Consider the following 22,792-nt stretch of genomic DNA (forward strand, 5'->3'; position numbering starts at 1 on the left):
GTGGTGGCTTCTCTTGCTGCGGAGCGTGGGCTTCAGTAGTTGTGGCTCACAGGCTCTAGAGTGCAGCCTCAGTAGTTGTGGCGCACGGGCTTAGTTGCTCCACGGCATGTGGGATCTTCCCGGACAAGGGATCAAACCCGTGTCCCTTGCATTGTCAGGCGGATTCTTAACCACTGCGCCACCGGGGAAATCCCGGCAGTCACATTTTAAAATATAGCATTCTGTTGGTAATCTTTGGTAATTTAAGGACCATTCTTTTTTTTTCCCCTAATTTTTTAATTGTGATAAAATTAACCATTTTAAAGTGTCCAGTTCACTGGTATTAAATACATTCATAATGTGTTACCATTACCACCATCCATTTCCATAACTCTTTTCATCTTGTATATAAAATTGAAACTCTATACTTATTAAACAATAACTTCCCTCTTTCCTCCCCACAGCCCCTGGCAACCACCATTCTGCTTTCTGTCTATGATTTTTGAGTAAGTACCTCATATAAACAGAATTATACAGTATTTGTCTGTTTGTGACTGGCTTATTTCACTTAGCATAAAAATTGAACATAAAATTACTATATGACCCAGCAATTCCACTTTGGGATATATACCAAAAAGAACTGGAAGCACAGTCTTGAAGAGATGCTTGTACATCCATGATCATAGCAGCATTATTCAAGTAGCTAAAATGTGGAAGCAGGTATCCATTGACCAATGAATAAATAAGCAAAATATGGTATATGTGTACAATGGAATATTATTCAGCCTTTAAAAGGAAGAAAATTCTGACATATGCTACAACATGAATGAACCTTGAGGACATTATACTAAGTTAAATAAGCCAGTCTCAAAAAGACGTATACTGTATGATTTCATTTATATGAGGTACTTAGTAGTCAAAATCATAAAGACAGAAAGTAGAATGGTGGTTTCCAGGGGCTAGGGAGAGGGCAGAATGGGGAGTTATTGTTTAATAAGTATAGAGTTCCAGTTTTACAAGATGAAAGAGTTATAGTGATGGGTGGTAGTAATGGTAGCACATTATGAATGTATTTAATACCACTGGATTGGACACTTAAAAATGGTTAAGATGGTAAAGTTTGTTATGTGTATTTTACTACCAAAAAAAAAAAAATGCTACTTTAATAGCTCTGTCCCCAACCATTTTGGTTGTTGATGTCACTAAATTACATCTTTAAACACTGTGTGCCCAAAACCGTAAACTAATAATTCTTTTAAATGCATTAGTCTCCTAAATGATGTAGAAGACAAAATTTAGGGTTACAAACCAAAGTCACAGGGACTTCCCTGGTGGGGCAGTGGTTAAGAATCCGCCTGCCAATGCAAGGAACATGGGCTCAATCCCTGGTCCAGGAAGATCCCACATGATGCAGAGCAGCTAAGCCCATGCGCCACAACTACTGAGCCTGCACTCTAGAGCCTGCGAGTCACAACTACTGAAGCCCATGCACCTAGAGCCCATGCTCCGCAACAAGAGAAGCCACTGCAATGAGAAGCTCGCGCACCGCAACTAGAGAAAGCCCACATGCGGAAAAAAGACCCAATGCAGCCAAAAAAAAAAAAAAAAAAACGAAGTCACAATAATACTAGCATTTTGACTAATAATTTAAAAAAATGTACTAGTCTCTTAAATCATATAGATGATAAAAGGGGGAGTTACAAACCATCGTTACAATAATATGAGCTTTTATAGTTGCTTATGTGTTTACTTTATTGAGATCTTTATTTCTCCATATGGCTTTGAGTTACTGTCTAGTGTCTTGTCATTTCACCCTGCAGGACTCCTGGAGCACTGCTTTCAGAGAAGGTCTGGTGGTAACAAACTCTGTCCACTTTCATTTATCTGAGAATGTCTTAATTTTTCCCTCACTCTTGAAGGACAGTTTTGCTGGATCTAGGATTCTTACTTGACATTTTAAATTTTTTTTTCTTTTCGCATTTTGAATAGCACTGCCTCTGGCCTCCAAAGCTTGTTTCTGATGAGAAATCTTCAATAATCTTACTGAAGATCCCTTGTATATGATGAATCACTTCTCTCTTGCTGTTTTCAAGATACTCTTTTTGTTTTTGTCTTTTGAAAGTTTGATTATATTATGTCTCAGTGTGGGTTTCTTTGAGTTCATCTTGTTTGGAGTTCACTGAGATTCTTGGATATTTATTTCATGTCTTTCATCAAATCTGAGAAGTTTTCAGCCATTATTTCACCAAATATTCTCTCTTCTCTTTTCCCTCTCTCTTCTTTTGGGACTCCCACATGTATATGGTGGTCCCCTTAATGGTGTCCTATAGGTCCCTTAGGCTCTGGTTTTTTTCTTCTTCAGTTTTTTTTTTCCTTCTGTTCCTCAGACTCAATATTTCCATTTTTCTATCTGCTGCTGAAATCTGCCTTTGAATCCCTCTAGTGAATTTTTCATTTCAGTTATGTACTTTTCAATTCCAGAATTTCTTTTTGGTTTAATTTTAGGTTTCCTACCTCTTTATTGATATTTTTATTTCATTCAGCCATCATTTTCTTGTCTTTATTCACCTCTCCCTTTAGTTTTTTGTTCTCCCCTTAGCACCTTTAAGACAGTTTTAAATAAGTCTTTGTCTAGTAGATCTGAAATCAGTTCTGTTTCAGGGATAGTTTTTGTTGATTTTCTTTTTTTCCTTTGGATGGGCCATACTTTCCTATTTCTTTATATGCCTTGTGATTTTTTGTTGAAAACTGAACTTTTTTTTTTTTTTTGTCTGTGCTGCATGGTTTGTAAGATCTTAGTTCCCCGACCAGGGATTGAACCTGGGCCCTCAGCAATGAAAGCCTAGAGTCCTAACCACTGGACCACCAGGGAATTCCTGAAAACTGGACATTTGAATCTAATAATTTGGCAACTCTGGAAATCAGCTTCTCTCCCTTGCCCAGGGTTTTCTGTTTTTGTTTCTGTTTTTGTTTCTGTTTTGATTGTTGTAAGTTGTGTCTGTGCCAGGGATCTGCTTGAGGTGTAAACTTAACGTTTTCTCAGATCTTTTCTGAGCCCATGCTTTCCTCTGAGTGTGCATGATGACTTTCTAATTTCCCCTGTATATGGAATTGCTTTTGAATGTCCTACTCTTTCATATCTGTCCCCCAAAAAGGGAAAAAGAGAAAAATGGAAGGAGGAAAAGAATGAGTATTGGCCCTTTAAATCCCCAGAGGTCACTTCAGCTGGAGCAGAGAGGGACTTGCAACAGTGGAGGGAGGTGCAACTAGAGATCTGGAGCAGCAATGCGTACTCAGAGCACAGATCCCTTATGTTTGGAAGACATGGTTCTTCTTGACCACCTTGGCTCCTGCAAGCTACGTGCAAGCTGCTCCAGGAACAGGTGCACAGCTGCCTGCCATGGGGCTGTGGGTGTGGGATGGGTAGCTGCTACTGTACTAAGAGCTAAAATTGACTGCAGTTAACTGCACTTTACTGTCCAAGCCTTCGTCTGGAAGTTGCAAGCCTTCAGTAGCCTCCAGAGTCCCCATAGTTGCGTCAGACAGGTTCTGCCCGAGCAATTGTTGTTTAGGAGGCAAGACAGATTCCTGGTGCTCCCTACTCTGTCATCCTCCCAGAAGTATTTGTATTCATAAGAAGATGGCCCTTTAAAGAAAAAAAAAGTTACTCTACATTAAAATGTTTTAAATTCTAGTGCTTTTTCTCTTCTTGAGCTTTTCAAGTTGAAGTAGGGATGAGGGTGGAGTGAGTGGGGTGAATTTGGGCCTGGAGTTGAGGGCTTTGTTTTCTAGACAAAAGATTTCTTTTCAAGACATTTCAAAGGCTGTACTGTAGTGGGATCCTGCCCGTTATGCAGCAATCCCACACTGTTATACACTTGACCAGACCCTCGTGGCCTGGCTGACTTTCCTGTTTCTGCTACTCCACGTTGAAGCACAGGCTGCCTGCAAAGCTGTTGCTTATACCATAATTTCAGCTTTGAAAAATTCTGGCATGTTCAGTCTATTCTTTAGAAAAGTAAGAAATGTATACACAAAAATATCCCAGGCTGGTCAATTTACTGCCGGATTGTAGAAAGTCTGTTTTCTTTGAGAAAGAAATCATTGAGATGGTTTCAGAACCAATTGAAGAGAGAACCTGGTTATTCTTCTTACACGGTGTTCAATCCTTGATTCAAAGTGGGGGGATGAGATTATTACAGAGTTGAAAGCAAGACCCTGACCTAGGAAGTAATTCTGAGAATTCCTTGTTATTTTCTGACTCAGCCTGTCTGATCAGAGATCCCAACATAAAACATAGCTTTTGAAGGGAGCCCATGAGCCAAGGTCAAGCTTGCTTTCACCTCACAGTTGGGTTTCTCTTGTCTTTGTTCCTTAGCTCTGCCTCCATCAAAAATAAGACAGTGAGCTTGTGGGTCAAGCAGCTTGTAATTTCTCCAGGCCCATTGTGTGGAGAGGAGGAGAAACCACAATGCCTGAAGCCTCTTGAAGAGGTGAATACATTTGGAGGACATGGAATCATTTGTAAGTCAGACTTTCTTGATCCCAGTACTATCAACATTTTGGACAGAAAACACTTTGTTGTGTGAGGCTGTCCTTGCCCCGTAGGATGTTTAGCGGCATTCTGGCCTCTATCCACTAGATGGCGGTAGCTCTCCCCACTCGCCACCCTAACCAGTCAAGACGAGCAGAAACGTCTCTAGGCCTTGCCAAGTGGTTGAAAACCACTGGTGTAAGTTTTCCTAATGAGTATAAAAACCCTACCAATACAGAGTTAAACATAATAATTATTCAGTGGATCAAAGATAGCCAGATAAGTGAATGTACCTCCTTTATTTCTCTCTCCTACATAAATCGTTATTTACCATACAGATCCAGGAAGCATCCTGAGATAAGTGCAGGGAAACAAGCAAATAAAATAGGGCTTATCTCACTTTCAATTCGTAACTCAAATCTAAATATCTCATGCATTCTTGGCAAGAAAGAAATAGCTAATGTGCTCAGATTCTTCTCATAGGCAGAAGCATGCGACCCCCCAACATGAGCTGCCCGCCTCTGGCTGTGTTCTGCGGAATCCCCCCACCCCTCCCCATTCTCTGGGGGGGCACAGTGGCTTCTCTGTTCCCAGGAACCATGCAGCCTCAGTTCTACCTTTTTTTCTTCCCACCTCTTGATCCCTTCCCACCTCTTCAGTTAGAAGCCCTGTTAGGTTATTCAGGCTGTGGGAATGCTGGCTTTGAAGAGTAGAAACCAAGGACAGTGCCCTTGTTGACTTATTGATGGTGCCTTGTTACTGTGCCATTTGCCATGCAGGATGATAAAGCTGACTCTAATAGAAGAAAAATTGATAGCCATTAAATTGACCAAGATTTGAAAGAGATTCCTTTGTGGCCTTTACAGAAGGCCACAGACGTGATGATGGGATGGAAAGTATAACCTTTTGCAAAAAAAAAAAAAAAAAAAATAGTGGAAATGGGATCATTCACCTTGAATAATAGATTGAAGATGAATCGTGAGATGTCACTAAACCAATAAGCTTATGTTTTCTACCTCTGCCTAAGATAGCAGAAAGAAATCAATACATGCAGGATGTGAGGAATTTAAATTTACTGTAGGAGAACATTTCTGATTGTTAATTAAGGTTTATCAACTTTACATGGGGTGCCAGCTCCAGGGGTGGCTTTGGAATCGTCTTTAAAGGTCTTTAAGAATTGCCTGTACTGGATTCTGGCTGCCTGGCTCAGGTAGGGTGTGGTCCTGCAAGGGGAGGAATGGCCTGTTTGGTCTCACTGCTTGGGCACGTGGATGGCGATGAGGTAACAGCCTGTCACCTAGACAGAGCCTTAACTGCATTCACTAAATCAGGACTTGGGCCATGTGCTTTCCACAGGTGTGAGTTACTTGGCCAGATTCAACAGATGGAGGTTTTCTCTCTGCTCTCAGTGGGGCTCTGTATGTTTACTCTGTAAGCAGAGCTGCCATTTGGGTTCCGCCAAGCTGATTCTGAGATGGAGGCTATTTTCTAGGGTAGCACCCATGGTCTCAACACTATGGGAGGAGGGGGGAGAAAGTAGGATCCAGCAGAGGGAGAAGGTAAGCTCTGTAGCAATCCCAACAAAGAGCTCAGCTGACCACATGGCAAGTTCAGAGGCTGGGATGGACCCTTTCAGGTGTCCCCAGTTGAGGTAAGAGGGCTGGGCCTTTATCTACCTGTGGATGAGTCACTGCCCCTGAAGAAGGCAAGACCTTGGGCAGAGCAGCTTCCTTTAGCCCAGGCACTTCCCAAAGAGGGTTTGACAGCTGGAGGTCTTCTTCTAGCAGCATTCCCACCATGGGGAATAAACCCTCCATAAAGGAAAGGGGGCCTGGGGGTGCATCCCTGTGTTCACCACAGGCAGCTTTCCCTACCTTCTACTTACATCTGAGACTTGTCTTTACCCTTTACCTATTAATACAAGAAGCATTTTCCCTCCTCCAGGAACATATCTCCCTTAATCTTGTTCCCATCCAACCCTTGTCATCCTAGTTAGTACACAGAGTAAATGCAGTCTCAGATTCTGTTGATTCTGAAATGTATTCTACCCTCCCTCCCACCTTCCCCCACTTCCTCACTTCCCTCCTTCAACTCTCATCAGGCAGATTCACCTGCTTCCAATTTGAGCCTCCTGACAGCCAGCCTGGATGGCAAGTTATGTGTCAGCTGATTTCTTCCTCTTTGGAGTTTTTCCATTATTCCCTTAATAGCCACATATTCCCCCTCTGCCCTCTGCCAATACCTTGTGCGTGAATTCCCAGGACAGTAGCGCAGCTGGCCTGGAGCCTGGGTTAGCTCAGCCCCTAGCTTGTGAGACTTTGATCACGGCCTGTTTTCTCGATTAGCTGTCTAAAACGAGGAGAGGCCATTGGACTAAGTGATCCCCAATATCTCTTTTTAACTCCAACATTCAATGACTTTTTAATTTGAAGGATTTTCACAAAGGAAAATGGGAACAAAAAGGGATTTCAGATTCCACAGTCTTCACTTCCTATCCCACCCACATAGGAGATTGGAGCCTCCTTTCCCAAATAAATGCAAGATGTGGGATTAGTTATGGCACACTCTGAAGTGTCTGGGAGAGTGAAAGTTTAGAATCCCCAGAACATTTTGGAAACCAGTCTGAACTGAAATCAGAAAATTCTTAGCAGCCCATCTTGTGGCTGCACTTAGCCTCTGCCTGTGAGGCTCTCCTGTCAGGTGAGTGAATGTGAATCAGGACTTGTGTTGAGCTGTAACCAAATTCCTGAAATGCTCAGGGAGTGCATTGCAGCAAGAGTGGTTTCCTGCTGGTTTTATTCTACTGGTCCCCCTCCCCTTTTCTTAATCTTAGAGGATTTAGCTATCACTATTGGTATTTTCTGTAGCCTTTGTCTTTTGTTTGTTTTTTTGCATGAGACTGGGTCAGGGTAAACTTTGGCCCTTGAAGGGAACTCAGGCTCAGGGGGGCCAGGTAAAGACCCTTCAAATTGTCCTTTCTTTTTTTTTTTTTAACATCTTTATTGGAGTATAATTGCCTTACAATGGTGTGTTAGTTTCTGCCTTATAACAAAGTGAATCAGCTATACATATACATATATCCCCATAACTCCTCCCTCTTGAGTCTTCCTTCCAGCCTCCCTATCCCACCCCTCTAGGTGGTCACAAAGCACCCAGCTGATCTCCCTGTGCTGTGCAGCTGCTTCCCACTAGCTATCTATTTTACATTTGGTAGTGCATATATGTCCATGCCACTCTCACTTCGTCCCAGCTAATCCTTCCCCCTCCCCGTGCCCTCAAGTCCATTCTCTACGTCTGTGTCTTTATTCCCGTCCTACCCCTAGGTTCTTCAGAACCATTTTTTTTTTTTTTAGATTCCATATACATTTGTTAGCATACGGTATTTGTTTTTCTATTTCTGACTTCACTCTGTATGACAGACTCTAGGTTCATCCACCTCACTACAAATAACTCAATTTTGTTTCTTTTTATGGCTGAGAAATATTCCACTGTGTATATGTGCCACATCTTCTTGATCCATTCATCTGTCGATGGACACTTAGGTTGCTTCCATGTCCTGGCTATTGTAAATAGAGCTGCAATGAACATTGTGGTACATGACTCTTTTTGAATTACGGTTTTCTCAGGGTACATGCCCAGTAGTGGGACTGCTGGGTCATATGGTAGTTCTATTTTTAGTTTTTTCAGGAACCTCCATACTGTTATCCATAGTAGCTGTATCAATTTACATTCCCACCAACAGTGCAAGAGGGTTCCCTTTTCTCCACACCCTCTCCAGCATTTATTGTTTGTAGATTTTCTGATGATGGCCATTCTGACCGGTGTGAGGTGATACCTCATTATAGTTTTGATTTGCATTTCTCTAATGATTAGTGATGTTGAGCATTCTTTCATGTGTTTGTTGGCAGTCTGTATATCTTCTTTGGAGAAATGTCTGTGTAGGTCTTCTGCCCATTTTTTGATTGGGTTGTTTGTTTTCCGGATATTGAGCTGCATGAGCTGCTTTTAAATTTTGGAGATTAATCCTTTGTCAGTTGCTTCATTTGCAAATATTTTCTCCCATTCTGAGGGTTATCTTTTCGTCTTGTTTATGTTTTCCTTTGCTGTGCAAAAGCGTTTTAAGTTTCATTAGATCCCACTTGTTTATTTTTGTTTTTATTTCCATTTCTCTAGGAGGTGGGTCAAAAAGGATCTTGCTGTGATTTATGTCATAGAGTGTTCTGCTATGTTTTCCTCTAAGAGTTTTATGGTGTCCGGCCTTACATTTAGGTCTTTAATCCATTTTGAGTTTATTTTTGTGTATGGTGTTAGGGAGTGTTCTAAGTTCATTCTTTTACAGGTAGCTGTCCAGGTTTCCTAGCATCACTTATTGAAGAGGCTGTCTTTTCTCCATTGTATATACTTGCCTCCTTTATCAAAGATAAGGTGACCATTTGTGCGTGGATTTATCTCTGGGCTTTCTATCCTGTTCCATTGATCTCTCTTTCTGTTTTTGTGCCAGTACCATACTGTCTTGATTACTGTAGCTTTATAGTATAGTCTGAAGCCTGGGAGCCTGATTCCTCAAGCTCCGTTTTTCTTTCTCAAGATTGCTTTGGCTATTTGGGGTATTTTGTGTTTCCATACAAATTGTGAAATTTTTTGTTTGAGTTCTGTGAAATATGCCATTGGTAGTTTGATAGGGATTGCATTGAATCTGTAGATTGCTTTGGGTAGTACAGTCATTTTCACAATATTGATTCTTCCAATCCAAGAATGTGGTATATCTCTCCATCTGTTTGTATCATCTTTAATTTCTTTCCTCAGTATCTTATACTTTTCTGCATACAGGTCTTTTGTCTCCTTAGGTAGGTTTATTCCTAGGTATTTTATTCTTTTAGTTGCAGTGGTAAATGGGAGTGTTTCCTTAATTTCTCTTTCAGATTTTTTCATCATTAGTGTATAGGAATGCAAGACATTTATGTGCATTAATATTGTAACCTGCTACTTTACCAAATTCATTGATTAGCTCTAGTAGTTTTCTGGTAGCATCTTTAGGATTCTCTATGTATAGTGTCATGTCATCTGCAAACAGTGACAGCTTTACTCCTTTTCCGATTTGGATTCCTTTTATTTCTTTTTCTTTTCTGATTGCTGTGGCTAAAACTTCCACAAGTATGTTGAATAATAGTGGTGAGAGTGGACAACCTTGTCTTGTTCCTGAACTTAGAGGAAATGGTTTCAGTTTTTCACCATTGAGAGCAATGTTGGCTGTGGGTTTGTCATATATGGCCTTTATTATGTTGAGGTAAGTTCCCTCTGTGCCTACTTTCTGGAGAGTTTTTATCATAAATGGGTGTTGAATTTTTTTGAAAGCTTTTTCTGCATCTATTGAGATGATCATATGGTTTTTCTCCTTCAGTTTGTTAATATGGTTTATCACATTGATTGATTTGCGTATACTGAAGAATCCTTGCATTCCTGGGATAAACCCCACTTGATCATGGTGTATGATCCTTTTAATGTGCTGTTGGATTCTGTTTGCTAGTATTTTGTTGAGGATTTTTGCATCTATGTTCATCAGTGATATTGGCCTGTAGTTTTCTTTCTTTGTGACATCTTTGTCTAGTTTTGGTATCAGGGTGATGGTGGCCTCATAGAATGAGTTTGGGAGTGTTCCCCCCTCTGCTATATTTTTGAAGAGTTTGAGAAGGATGGGTGTTAACTCTTCTCTAAATGTTTGATAGAATTAGCCTGTGAAGCCATCTGGTCCTGGGCTTTTGTTTGTTGGAAGATTTTTAATCACAGTTTCAATTTCAGTGCTTGTGATTGGTCTGTTCATATTTTCTGTTTCTTCCTGATTCAGTCTTGGCAGGTTGCGCATTTCTAAGAATTTGTCCATTTCTTCCAGGTTGTCCATTTTATTGGCATAGAGTTGCTTGTAGTAATCTCTCATGATCTTTTGTGTTTCTGCGGTGTCAGTTGTTACTTCTCCTTTTTCATTTCTAATTCTATTGATTTGAGTCTCCTCCCTCTTTTTCTGGATGAGTCTGGCTAATGGTTTATCAATGTTGTTTGTCTTTTCAAAGAACCACCTTTTAGTTTTATTGATCTTTGCTATTGTTTCCTTTATTTCTTTTTCATTTATTTCTGATCTGATCTTTATGAATTCTTTTCTTCTGCTAACTTTGGGGTTTTTTTGTTCTTCTTTCTTTAATTACTTTAGGTATAAGTTTAGGTTGTTTATTTGAGATGGTTCTTGTTTCTTGAGGTAGGATTGTATTGCTATAAACTTTCCTCTTAGAACTGATTTTGCTGCATCCCATAGGTTTTGGGTCATCGTGTCTCTAGTGTCATTTGTTTCTAGGTATTTTTTGATTTCCTCTTTGATTTCTTCAGTGATCTCTTGGTTATTTAGTAATGTATTGTTTAGCCTCCATGTGTTTCTATTTTTTACAGATTTTTTCCTGTAATTGAAATCTTGTCCTTTCTTCTTGAGGCTGACTGTCTCATTCAGTAATGACAGACCATGATAAATGGGTTGCATACAGTAAATATAGCACAGAGCATGAAGCTGGAGAGAAATAGCTAGTGGAAAAGTGAACCTGGGGCTTCCCTGGTGGCGCAGTGGTTGAGAGTCTGCCTGCCAATGCAGGGGGCACGGGTTCATGCCCCGGTCCAGGAGGATCCCACATGCAGTGGAGCGCTGGGCCCATGAGCCATGGCCGCTGAGCCTGCGCATCTGGAGCCTGTGCTCCGCAATGGGAGAGGCCACAGCAGTGAGCGGGCCACGTACTGCAAAAAAAAAAAAAAGAGTGAACCTGGCTGTTGAAGAGCAGAGTTGAGCTTATTTGCATAGTAACTCAGGTGTGGTTACTTATTTATGAAGCACATTTCCTCTGAGGTGTGGAAAATAGGCTGTGAACCTGATTCTGCCCTTGAACACTCATGGTCAGGAGGCAGAGCCCAGTGTGACCCTCCTAACCCTCCCCGTACCCCCTCCCTTGTGCTCCTGTTAATTCCCTGAGCTTCCTCTTGTCTTCCCTTCTTGCTAGACTGTGAGATCCTGGAGGGCAGGGACAGTGTTTGGTCACCATTTTTTCCCTGTGCCCAGCGACTCACCTGGCACAATGGCAGGCCTTCAGTAAATACATATGTCATGAATGGCATTTGGCAGCCAAGCCTGCAACTACCTGGACATTGGAGGGAGATAAATACAAAAGAGGAGGAGAGGACTTGGAGCTCCCAAACTAGACACCCGCCCTGAAGCCAGAGGAGGAAGTAAAGTTAGAAACAGACAGAAAAAGCGCCATTTGAAGAAGGGGTCAGCTGTGGACCTCTTGCAGGAGAAAATCCCAAACGAACTTGACCTTCTTCCAAGTGAATGATTTGACTCCTCCAGAACAAGGAAAAAAACAAAAACAAAACAACCCACATAATTCCCCACCCCTGCCAATAAAAATGCCTCTACCCCAAACAGCAATTGCTCCAGACTCATAATGGTGCCCCAGTTACACAGCAGAAAGAACAAAGAAGTGATTTAAGCATCTTGAAACTGAAATAACTATTGCCAAACACCAGAGGATCGGCGAATCATTAGATTGCAGAAAATTCAGAACCTCTGAGGCCTCTGTATTCTTCCATCCTGATGTCAGACTGCTGGCAGCCCACGCTGAGCTGCTTTATAAGACCATGCAGCTAGGCCACTAGAAAGATGAGAGGAGGGAGGAAAGGCCAGCTGGCCTTGCTGGGGGTTTGGAAGCTCTGCATTGAAGATACCTTAACCAGCATTGGACACTATCATTTCTCTGTTCCCAGTGATGAATGAGGCAAAGGCTGGGCCTTTTAGCTGATTAGACACAGATGTGGATGTCTCTGAGTTTATCAGTCAGGGGCCTGGCAGGAATACAGAATTTATCCCAGGTGGTTCAAATAGAAAGACTTTAATAAAAGCATCCACAGAGCAGCAGGCAGGGTTGAGGGAACAAATACGGAACATTGAGGTATCTGGAGACTTGCGTCGGGGGAGCCATTACCTCCCTAAGGCCAAAGGGCAAAGGAAAGAAGGAAGTCTTGGTGCCTGACCCAGTGGGACTGCGGCTGTGGAGGAAGGGCCTCCAGAGACAGGGCTCCAGGGCAGGGAGGGAGCGGGGAAGAAATCCCTGCCCGTTTTTGCTGCCTCATGTTGGCCAAACCGGAAGCCAGCCAGCAAGGGTGCTCAGGATGGTGCCTTCCTCAGGGGTCAGCTCCTGGGGCTGAGAACACGTGGAGGTGAGTCAGATGGAGGTCAGTCAGTACACTGACCACTAACCTGATTGCCATATAGCTACATTTCCTATAGCTTCTTACATGTTATCTCATTTAATTCTCAAATGTACTCTAAAGCCGGCTGAGCCTGGGATTCTGCAGAATACCGGAGTTTGTGGGCATAGCACACACTCATGCCTAATGGCGTGTTCGGGCTGATGAGCTGACAAGAGGGAAGCGTGTTGAAACCTATCGTCAGGAGCTAGAGGCCAAAGGGACTCTAAACGTCAGTTAGAAATGAAGTCACTGGGACGGTGACTGTGAACAATTTGTCGGCTTTCTTCAGCCTTTGTAATTTATGCTTTTTATCCTGAATGTTTCCCAACAGTAAGGCTGTCTTCTGCTCAATAGGCAGTCCTGTCAGGGAGAGAATCTTGTGGGTTGCTGTGGGAAGTGACGGTGCTTTGCAGAAAGATCAGGTCAGGTCCCAGGAGTCATGGTTGAGGGAGGAAAGGGAAGCAGAAAGGCCAGAAGCCAGCTGTCCTGAGGAGGGGGTATGGCCGGGCCCAGGGGCGCAGGGCCTGTGCTCTGTCTCTGACTCCTCAGAGCTAGGAATCTCCCCCTGGTGGTTCTGCTTCCCTGCCTGAGGTTGAGCTGGGAGCTGTTCGCGGCATAGGTGCAAGCTGGAGTGAGTGACCTTCCAACAACTCGGGGCAGCAGACACTGACAGTGGGTCTACTTTACTGTAAGGTAATCCAAGCAAGAGCCGCCACTTGATATGAAGGGCAAGTTCTTATCACCAAATAAATATTTCATCATTCGAGGCCCCAGTGAATCGAGGCATGGACAGGGCTTCGGTGCACACCTGAGTCCCCTGCCCCCTCTCAGATGTCCAGTGGCTCCGGCCCGGGGCGGGGGGAGAAGGAAGGCCTGTGGCTGAGCCATTAGAGGAGGTAGGAGAGGGCTTCCCCTCCATAACCTCCACCCAAGTGCTGAGTCACTCAGGTAGATCACCTCTCTGCGCCTTAGTTTTCTCAGCTGCAAAATGGAAATGATTTCCCAGCACAGTTCTAGGGCCCTTTCTTGTTGCAGAGACCAAGTGTGATAACACAGGAAAGCATTTCGGAAGGCAGAAAATGCCACATCAAGTGTACCAATTATTAATACCAACAGTGTCTTTTCAGAAAATGTCCCTCAAGAGGCCTAAACCATACTTGAGCTACTTTTATTCATTCATTTATACATTTAACAGATATTTACTGAGTACCTGCCATGTGCCAGGGGTTTATTTTCTGCCTTATGGATTGGCAGGGTGCTCTGTATTCGTTTCTCCATTCACCAGTCCTGCCCTTTAGAGGTTTTATTTTAACCTCTGCTCTCCAGGGTTGACAGGGAGTATATAAGTAAGTCGAATGCTTGTTGGGGTTGATGAGGAATATATTGACTGAAATGAGATTTCAATGACCCTGCTCATTACCTCCAGTCGTACTGAGGTTCTGCCTTTTTGCTGAAGGAGCTGCAGGCTGGGTGTGAGTAGGGAGCTGAGTAGCCCTGCAGGGCACCATGGCAACTACGATGAGGGACTGCCACCAGGGAGTTTAATGTCACGTTGCACCTTGAGGCTCATCAGCTGTGGGCCCAGCAGAAAAGTAACCCTTCCCTATTCTGGGAGGTGGAAAAAAGGAAGAGAGGCAGGTGTGGTGGATGCAGCTCAGGCAGGGCTGTATTAGAATCTGGTGAATATGCTGATTTCATCAGAGGGGAGTTTTCCCTTTCAGTGGAACCTCTGCTTGCTGGGAACTCAGGAGGCCAGGCCCCAGCAATGGAGAAAGGCACACATGCTGCTTGGTTACTAAATCCTGGGGTGTCTTCTCAGGACATTTGCCTCAGAGCAAGAAGCATGGGGGTGGGATAGACATAAATTAGGAGTTTGGGATTAACATAAACACACTACCTATATAAAATTGGTAAGCAACAAGGACCTACTGTATAGCACAGGGAACTATACTCAATATCTTGTAATAACCTATAATGGAAAAGAATCTGAAAAAGAATATATATATGTATAACTGAATCACTTTGCTGTACACTTGAAACTAACACAACATTGTAAATTAACTATACTTCAATAAAAAAATAAAATAAAATTCCAAGACAAAAAAAGAAAAAAAGAAGCATAGGGATAGAGGGGCTCCCACATGGTGGGGAAGTTCAGAATTCCCTGCCTGTCCTGAAGGGGAATCCTCCTGAGTTAGTCCTGCCTTCCTGTCCCCAGATCCGTCGCCTCCGGGTGTGTGATATTTTGTTGTTCCTTTGTTTAGTTCATAAATCAACCCTCCTACAGCTCTCATTTCCTAGTAGGACATGTTGGTGGGCACCCAGTAGATGCCTGGATTATCTGATAAAACCAGCCTCAGTCCAGAAGAAAATTGTCTGTGAAGAATCACTAAACAAGTACAAAATAGTGTCCTTGTTGAAACAGAAAAGGAAATAAATGTGAGACAGGGTCTTGGGAACTTAGTGTCCCTTGGTTCTTTCAAAATATGCTCCAACTCCAGGACCCCAGGGAGGCAGGTGCCGGTAGGGGAGCAGACAAGGAAAACCCTTGCCTTGGTTCACCCACCACTTCACGGCTCCGGCAGAATCAGCCCAGTCTCAAATACTTGGTAGTAGGCCTTGTCTGCTAGGCATTGGTGCTTCTGCATCTCTCTCCTTTTATCTTGCTTTCTTGTCATCCCCACACCAACCTCTTTAAACAAATCTAGCCTCCTCTTTTGCCTCATCAAACCTGCAGGCAGGCCCAGGGGCTGAATAGGAGCTGTGTCCAGCGGTGAAGGTGGGCCATGATGGTGAGGGGGATGGTGGTGATGATGAGGACACACCACCAGCTCCTCCTGTCACGATCACTAGTTAATAAGAGCACAGTGATGATGGGGGTTGACAACCCTGCAGTGGGTTTACCTTATTTTAGCTTCTCTTTGCAGAGGTGATCTAGGACTTCATAAAACTCTTCCCTGAGCTCTGGCATTTGTCCTTCATTGTTTCTCAGACCCAGGATACTATTTTGGTTTAGAAAGTTCGCTTGTTTGTGCTGCCGCAGGTAGTGGCTGCCAGCTCCTCAGAGGAGAGGACCCAGCGGTTGTCTATTTTCAGAGGCACTGCACCGGCTGCCCGTTCAGGATTGATTTTTTTAGATTGTTCCCTGTAATTGCACGGCACTATGCTGCCCTGGCCCAGGGCCCGTGCAGAGATTTTTTTTTTTTTTTTGGCGGTACGCGGGCCTCTCACTGTAGCGGCCTCTCCCGTTGCAAAGCGCAGGCTCCAGACGCGCAGGCTCAGCGGCCATGGCTCATGGGCCCACCTGCTCCGCAGCTTGTGGGATCTTCCCGGACCGGGGCACGAAGCCGTGTCCCCTGCATCGGCAGGCGGACTCTCAACCACTGCGCCACCAGGGAAGCCCCCGTGCAGAGATTTTGACTTGAAATGTCTTGCTTCATTCTCTGGAAGCTGCTGACTCTCACTCCTCCGGCTGTGGCCCCCAGCTTGTAACTGATGTCCTCCTTAGCTGAGCTAAGAGGTCTGAGAGGAGAGGGCGTCCACACTCATTTGCTGGACCAGCAGTCTGCCTTCTGCTCTTGAGGTTGCTTCAGCCCTGTGATGAATGGTGGGGGGGGTGGGGGGTGGGGAAGGGTGGGTGCTGAGCCAAGGGAAGTTCTTAAAGAAAGATAACACGTTAACATCAGAAATCTGCAGAATAAGACTTTGAAAACACCCCGAGAGAAGAAATATACTACATCTGGAGATAGAAATGAGGTTAGGCACCAAATTTTCCTTTGCAAAATTAGCACTTCTTGTGTGCTGGTGGGAGCAGTAGGTGGCAGCCTAATTAGGTGACGATTAAGTAAAAGGGTTGTACCCGGGGCTTCTCCCTTCCGCCACACTGCCCCAAACATCCCATGACTCTTCCCCAGTGCAGTTGGTGCTGGCATGTAAGTGCTTGGTAGATGAAATCTTCAGTACAACTGAGGGCCGGAAATGGGACTGCTGGAGCTACACAAAGGAGTACGTGGCTGGGGTAGAGAGAAATGTGTTTGGGGTTTAGGGAAAACTGTATTTGATGACACAGAACAAGATCTTTGAGGGGCTAAGGCCACAGGATTCAGAGTATTTGCTGGGAGGAGGGGATAATGGTTCCTAGGTGAGTGCCACAGTATTCTATGAAGGAGGTGCTGCTGTCGCTTTTTTCCACGTGAGGAAATTGCCCAGGGTCACACAGCAGGGGGCCACTTCTTCCAGGTGGTAGAGGACAGATGTGGGCCTGTTGGCATCTGGACACTTTGCTAGGGGGATGGGCACAGCCTCAACGCCCCCCTCCCCTTCCCCAGCGGCCTCAGGCCAGGCTGCGGGAAGCAATGCCTGTGCCCGGGGGAAGTGGAAGGGGAGCCAGGCCATAGCAGCCTCGCTGTAGCAGAGCTCAGAGGGGCTGAGACCGCCCCTCCCTGGAGCCCGCTGCTGGGGACCTGCGTTCATTCTCTACAGCTGACCCCAGTCCTCATTCTTCCTCCCTCCAGGGACCTGTTGGCTGGAGGCCCAGGCTCTGCTGATAGAGAACTGATGGATTTCCTAAAATAGGAAGCCCTGTCACCCACCCATTCTCTCCCTTTGGCTGAGCTGGGTGGGGCCTCCTTAGGAGAAATCTCTCTTTATAGATTTGTTTTACCAGAAGCAGCTTTGGCAAAGGAGAGTGCGGCTGAACTCATGCCTTTGCTTGAGGGCCAGTTCACAGCCATCCAAAGTCTGTTGAGCCTGGGGGCTCACTGGAATAATAGGGCAGGTTGGAGGTTGGACAGGAGTCTGTACTCTCACTTCCTGTTTAGAAGGGGTGAAAAAGCCCAGGGGGCCACAGTGACCATGCAGCCGAGTTCCTTCCCTTCCAGCAGAGGTCCCAGGGCCCCTGAGCCTGTGCAGGGAGCTCTAACCTTGGCTTTATAACAGACAAATTCAAGTTCTGGTTATCTCATTTTTATATTTGAAGACCTGGAGCAAATCATTCTAGGACTTGGTTTTCTCATCTGTGTAATGGGTTTAACAGTCCCTGTGCTGCCTACCCACAGGGTTGTGGTCCAGGTTCCGAGGGGGAGCCTCTGTGTGCATCAAGTGCTGGGTCAACACTGTTGATAAAGAGACAATCTTTTGTTTGCACAGAAATAACACTCAGGGCCGGGAACAGGAAAGGTGTGCCCCAGCCATCTGTCTGCTCAGCGAGCTGCTTCTCTGTGGCTGTGGCCCATCAGCCTCTCTCTCTGGCAGTCCTGCCTCTTTCACATTGATTATAAAAATAACCACGCACCTCCTTCGTTTTGCCATTTGGATTTTGCTTGGCTGTTGGATTCACTCTTCTGTAACGCGGACTATCTTCTTTTACACTCAGTTGATCTGAAATCGGATTTTACAGAATGGAGCAGAACTTCCTATTCTTTTGTTTATGAGGGGTTTGGGTTTTGTTTTTTAACCTTGCTTTGTTTTTACTGCTCAGAATTCCCCTGATACAGTTAGTTTTTCAACTTTGCATGTGATTAGAGGGAGAAGCCATTACAATGCTAACAGTCGCCTCCCCTAGGTGTGATTCTGCCTTGAAAAAAAGTAAGGAGGGAGACAGGGCAGGCCCAGCCTCAAGTCATGCTCAGACGATGTCCATTCTTGGTGCACTTGGCAGTCATGAGTTTGGCAGAACTTGGATGGGGCCATAAACTGGACCTGGGGTGAGGCCCCATCCCTCTGCTGATGGCTATGGGAAGCATCATGAGGACCCAGTCCCCCACCCCCATCCCTAAATAGGCAGAGGCCTGGGGAAGCCCTGCTGGAGGCGGGACTCTGCTCCCCTCTTGGCATGGTTGACCTTGTGTGTTTTGGGTGGGCTGGAGAAAGAGACAACTGTGGGAAACTAGGAAAAGGCAGAGTGGCTGAACCCACAGAGGTGTCCCAGCTGCCCTTGCTTAACTGGAAGCAGAATCTTGCCCAGAGCCCCTTGTGAGCAGTGCAGTGAGACCACACGCCCACACCCTGCCCGCCCTGGAGGCTGGAACCAGTACCTGTTCCTCAGTGGTAGATACAAAAAAGAGCACATAACGTCCCCATGCCTGAGGAACTCAAAAGCTTCCAGAGAGATCAAAGCAATCCCCAAAGCATGAAAACAACTGGGAGTGTGAGAGGATGGCGGACGCCTGGGCTCGCTCTGGCCTTCTGAACTGGCTGAGGGGAGTGGACCAATGATCCACTCGTCTCCTTTCTGTCCTCTTTGCTTCCCTTCCTTCCTGCTGTTTGTATAGCACTGTGCTAGATCCTGGGTGAGGTTGCAAGTCTTCTAATAAGGGATTCAGCAGTTCCTACTGGGCAGTGTCAGTGCCACAGCTGGGGAGGACTACTTTAAGGGCCAAGTCCTCTTGCCTGAGGTGGCAGGACCTGGACTTTCAATATCAGTGTCAGGGTCAATGAGCCTTGTCCTAGGGCATCCTTCTGGACTGACCACATCCTAACCTCAGCTTCTGCACCCATTCTGTTCCTTTGCTTTTGCCTTTGAGTCTAAATCATTTACATAGATTCTACCTCCAAGTAGGCATCTTTCATTTGCTATCCCAGTGTCTGATTTGCAAAAACCCCTGACATCACCCTTGAGGCAAAGCTTTGGCACTGGACCCCCTTTCTCACCTCGTTTTGGTTCTGTCAGGTTGCTTCAGCCCAGACAGAGCTTACAGGACTTCAGATTAGTTGAGGAGACGAGATGTAGACCCAGACTAATTTAAAAAATAGTATGTTAATTGTAAGATCTCAGAGGGCTTAATTTTGGTCCCAAGGGACAGTCGGGATTTGCATAAATGGGAAGGAGCAGAGAGCGCATTCTTGGCAGGAGACAAGGCTTCAGCAAGAGCGCAGGGATGGGAATGTGCTTCACGAGTTCAGAGAGCAATGAATAAACCGGTTTGCTAAAAATATTTATCAAGTGCTTCATATGTGTGAGGCACATAGAAGATACAAAGGAAGGGTAATGAGTGATCCTTGCGCTCAAGGATTCTGCAGCGTTCTGATTCTGAAATGCCCGCATCAGAACAGAAAGGCCTGGGGAAAGCCTGAGGAATAAATCTGGAGGCAAGACTTGAGGGTGCAGGAAGGCATCAGCTCTCTTAGCACAGATATGGATGACAAAAAAAAAAATGTGCTCAGGACATAATCTTAGTAAAGCTGCTGATTATGTTTAAAGCAAACATTTACAAAGAGGATTGGCATGAGGAATGTGCAGGCAGAGCGAGCAGTTCCGTGTCACAGAGCTTCTGAACTGCTGCAGTAGATTGAGCAAAAGTGGAAAGAGAAGGTACCAGGGACCGAGCCCAGAGGTATTTTAACAGCAAACTCTCCAGCCAGCTGATATCCCTGATATGTGTTATGTTGCTATTGTCTTGGTGACCTTGGCAGCAAAGTCGTACAGGCCTGGGGAGACCTTTCTAGGTTGCTAGATTCTTTGGATTTTTGAACTTGTTGCAAGAAGTTGCATTGCTTTCCTCTCCCTGACTACAGAGGAATGCCTGTGGTCCCTGAAATAGAATAACAGTTGACGGAGCTCTGCGTCATGTTCACAGGGAAAATTACTAGTAAGATAGGTGATTGGGTCCTTGAGTTTGCTCTCCTCAACACAGCTAAATTCTAATGGTTTCTCTGAAGGAACTTAATTTGAATTTGCATTTCTAAAAGCTGGTATATCATCACTTAAATGTACAATTAAAAAGTAGCAAGACATGAAATAAGAGCTTAGGTATGGGTTTCCCTGGTGGCGCAGTGGTTGAGAATCCGCCTGCCAATGCAGGGGATGTGGGTTCGTGCCCTGGTCCGGGAAGATCCCACATGCCGCGGAGTGGCTGGGCCTGTGAGCCATGGCCACTGAGCCTGTGCGTCCGAAGCCTGTGCTCCGCAACCAGAGAGGCTACAACAGTGTGAGGCCTGCATACTGCAAAAAAAAAAAAAAAAAAAAGAGCTTAGGTATACCAATAAAATGAACATTCATTCAGCAGACATTTTTGTCCCTATTATGTTCCAGTCACTGTGCTGGGCACAAAACCAGGTGCCTATTTATAAGTGTCTCCCTTGTACAATGCTCTTATATACACAAGGTCAGGACACTACCCAACTAAATGAGCAAGGAGTTCCAGGTTCGAGTTCTTCCAGTGGAAGCACGAACTGTCCATCTAATAGAAGGGCATGAGAGAAGGGATTTCTTCAGTGGTCTGTGATAGCCATTTGGCCTCATCCCCCTCCGGACTTTGTGAGGCTACCAAGGTTCACAAGGAAAGGCCCTTTTCCAGGGCTGTGTATGCAGGAGGCAAAGAGGTGGGGGAATAACCTAACAAAGCAGGAAACAAAGCCCGATGTCAAATTCTACAAAGTAGTGGAAGCTGGCTTGCCTCTGATGAAGCTGGTTCCTTTTACAGCAACAAGCAGGGCACTCTGCCTGTTCTCAGCCTAGGCTGGATGAACCTAATCTGAATAAGCCTGTTGGATGGAAAGGTGTGTGCCTACAAACCGGTGAGTGGGGTCCAAAAGCCAGGATCTGAGGATAGGCAGATGCCTGGCGTGGACATGGCACCCTGTGGTTGAGGCCAGAAGGCCATAGGGAGGAAGGTATACTGCGGGTTCCGTCTGTTTGTGCTTCTGCTCAACTCCTTTGAGAACCAGACACAGCCGAGAGAGGAAAGGTTGGCACAGGATGGTGCTGGAGCATGCACTGTGGAAGCCCAGCCTGGGTCTTCTGCACATTAACTTCCTGGTTGCCCCAAACATAGGGCTGTCCATTGTAGGACTAATCTTTTTTTTTTCAATTGGGATTTCTACCAATATGAATCATTTGTTAGAACAGTTTGGGTCCAGAAGGAGTGGAGACTGTGATACCCCTGGGTTTATGTTTGGGTGGTTCCTCTGAGTCACTCAGAGAATCGGGTGATATTTTGTACCTCAGTTTCTCCTACCCATGAAAACAGGATGAAACTTGCCTGCTGCAGATAACAAAGCTGTGGGAAACTTGCTTAAAGAAAGTAAAGAGTGTTTATACATGCGTAGTACCTTTGAGGGAGGCAGGATTTCTATAGGAGAGCTACATGGTGCTCTGAAAAATCTTTCTTCAAAGTGAAGCCCATTTCATTGTTTGTGCCAATGTCTCTTCTTCCCACCTCTCTTCTAATCATCCCCACGTAGTCATACACCCCATGTGATAATTTATTAGTAATAATAATAGCTCCTCTTTATTGACCAACTCCTCTATGCCAGTCCCTCTGCTAGATATTACCTTGAATTCTTAAAACAGCTATGAAAGATTAAGTATTATTAATCCCTCTTTATAATGTGGAAACTGAGGCCTAGAGAGGCAGGTGGAAAGGGTAGAGGTGAGCCAGCAAGTAAGTGGTAGAGCCAGGATTGTAACTCAGGTCCATCTGACTCCAAAGCCATACCCTTTCCACTACACCCCACCGGCTCCTGGCCACTCTTTTCAGATTTCTGAGGGCAAAGGAGTGGAAACTGCTAGAGGAGGCAGCTCCTAGCCGAAAAGGGGCACAGAGTACATGGTGCCTAGCACAGCGATGGTGATACCCACACTCACCCCAAGGATGTGCCTGAGGCTGCTTGTGGTGGACACAATGCAGTGGCATTTCCTTGGCCTTTGGCAGAAATGCTATCTGAGCTGAACCCACTGTTTTTTGTGTAGAACGCTGCATATTCCTAATTCTCAGCTGTGTGGAGGAGCTCCAAAAAGGAACGACTTTATTTTCTGGGGCAGACTCATCACACATCCAGGTCCCTCTCCCTTCTTGTACTTCGGGGATGCAGCAAGCCCCCTATGTGTCCACCTGACCGCTTGTTCAGAGGGTTGAAGGCAGGTGGTGTCACGGGGCGCTGTGGATTGTGCCTCTGTTGTGCTGCTTCCAGAAGGCCCAGTTTTCTGGCAACATAGCTTACCTGGAAGCTGTTAACTTTGCCCTAGTTCATTTTATTGCATGCATTCTTACCCGT

Source organism: Delphinapterus leucas, chromosome 13 (assembly GCF_059928025.1).
Source record: "Delphinapterus leucas isolate spDelLeu-1000000601 "Yukka" chromosome 13, BTC_Dleu_Yukka2, whole genome shotgun sequence".
Lineage (NCBI taxonomy): Eukaryota > Metazoa > Chordata > Mammalia > Artiodactyla > Monodontidae > Delphinapterus > Delphinapterus leucas.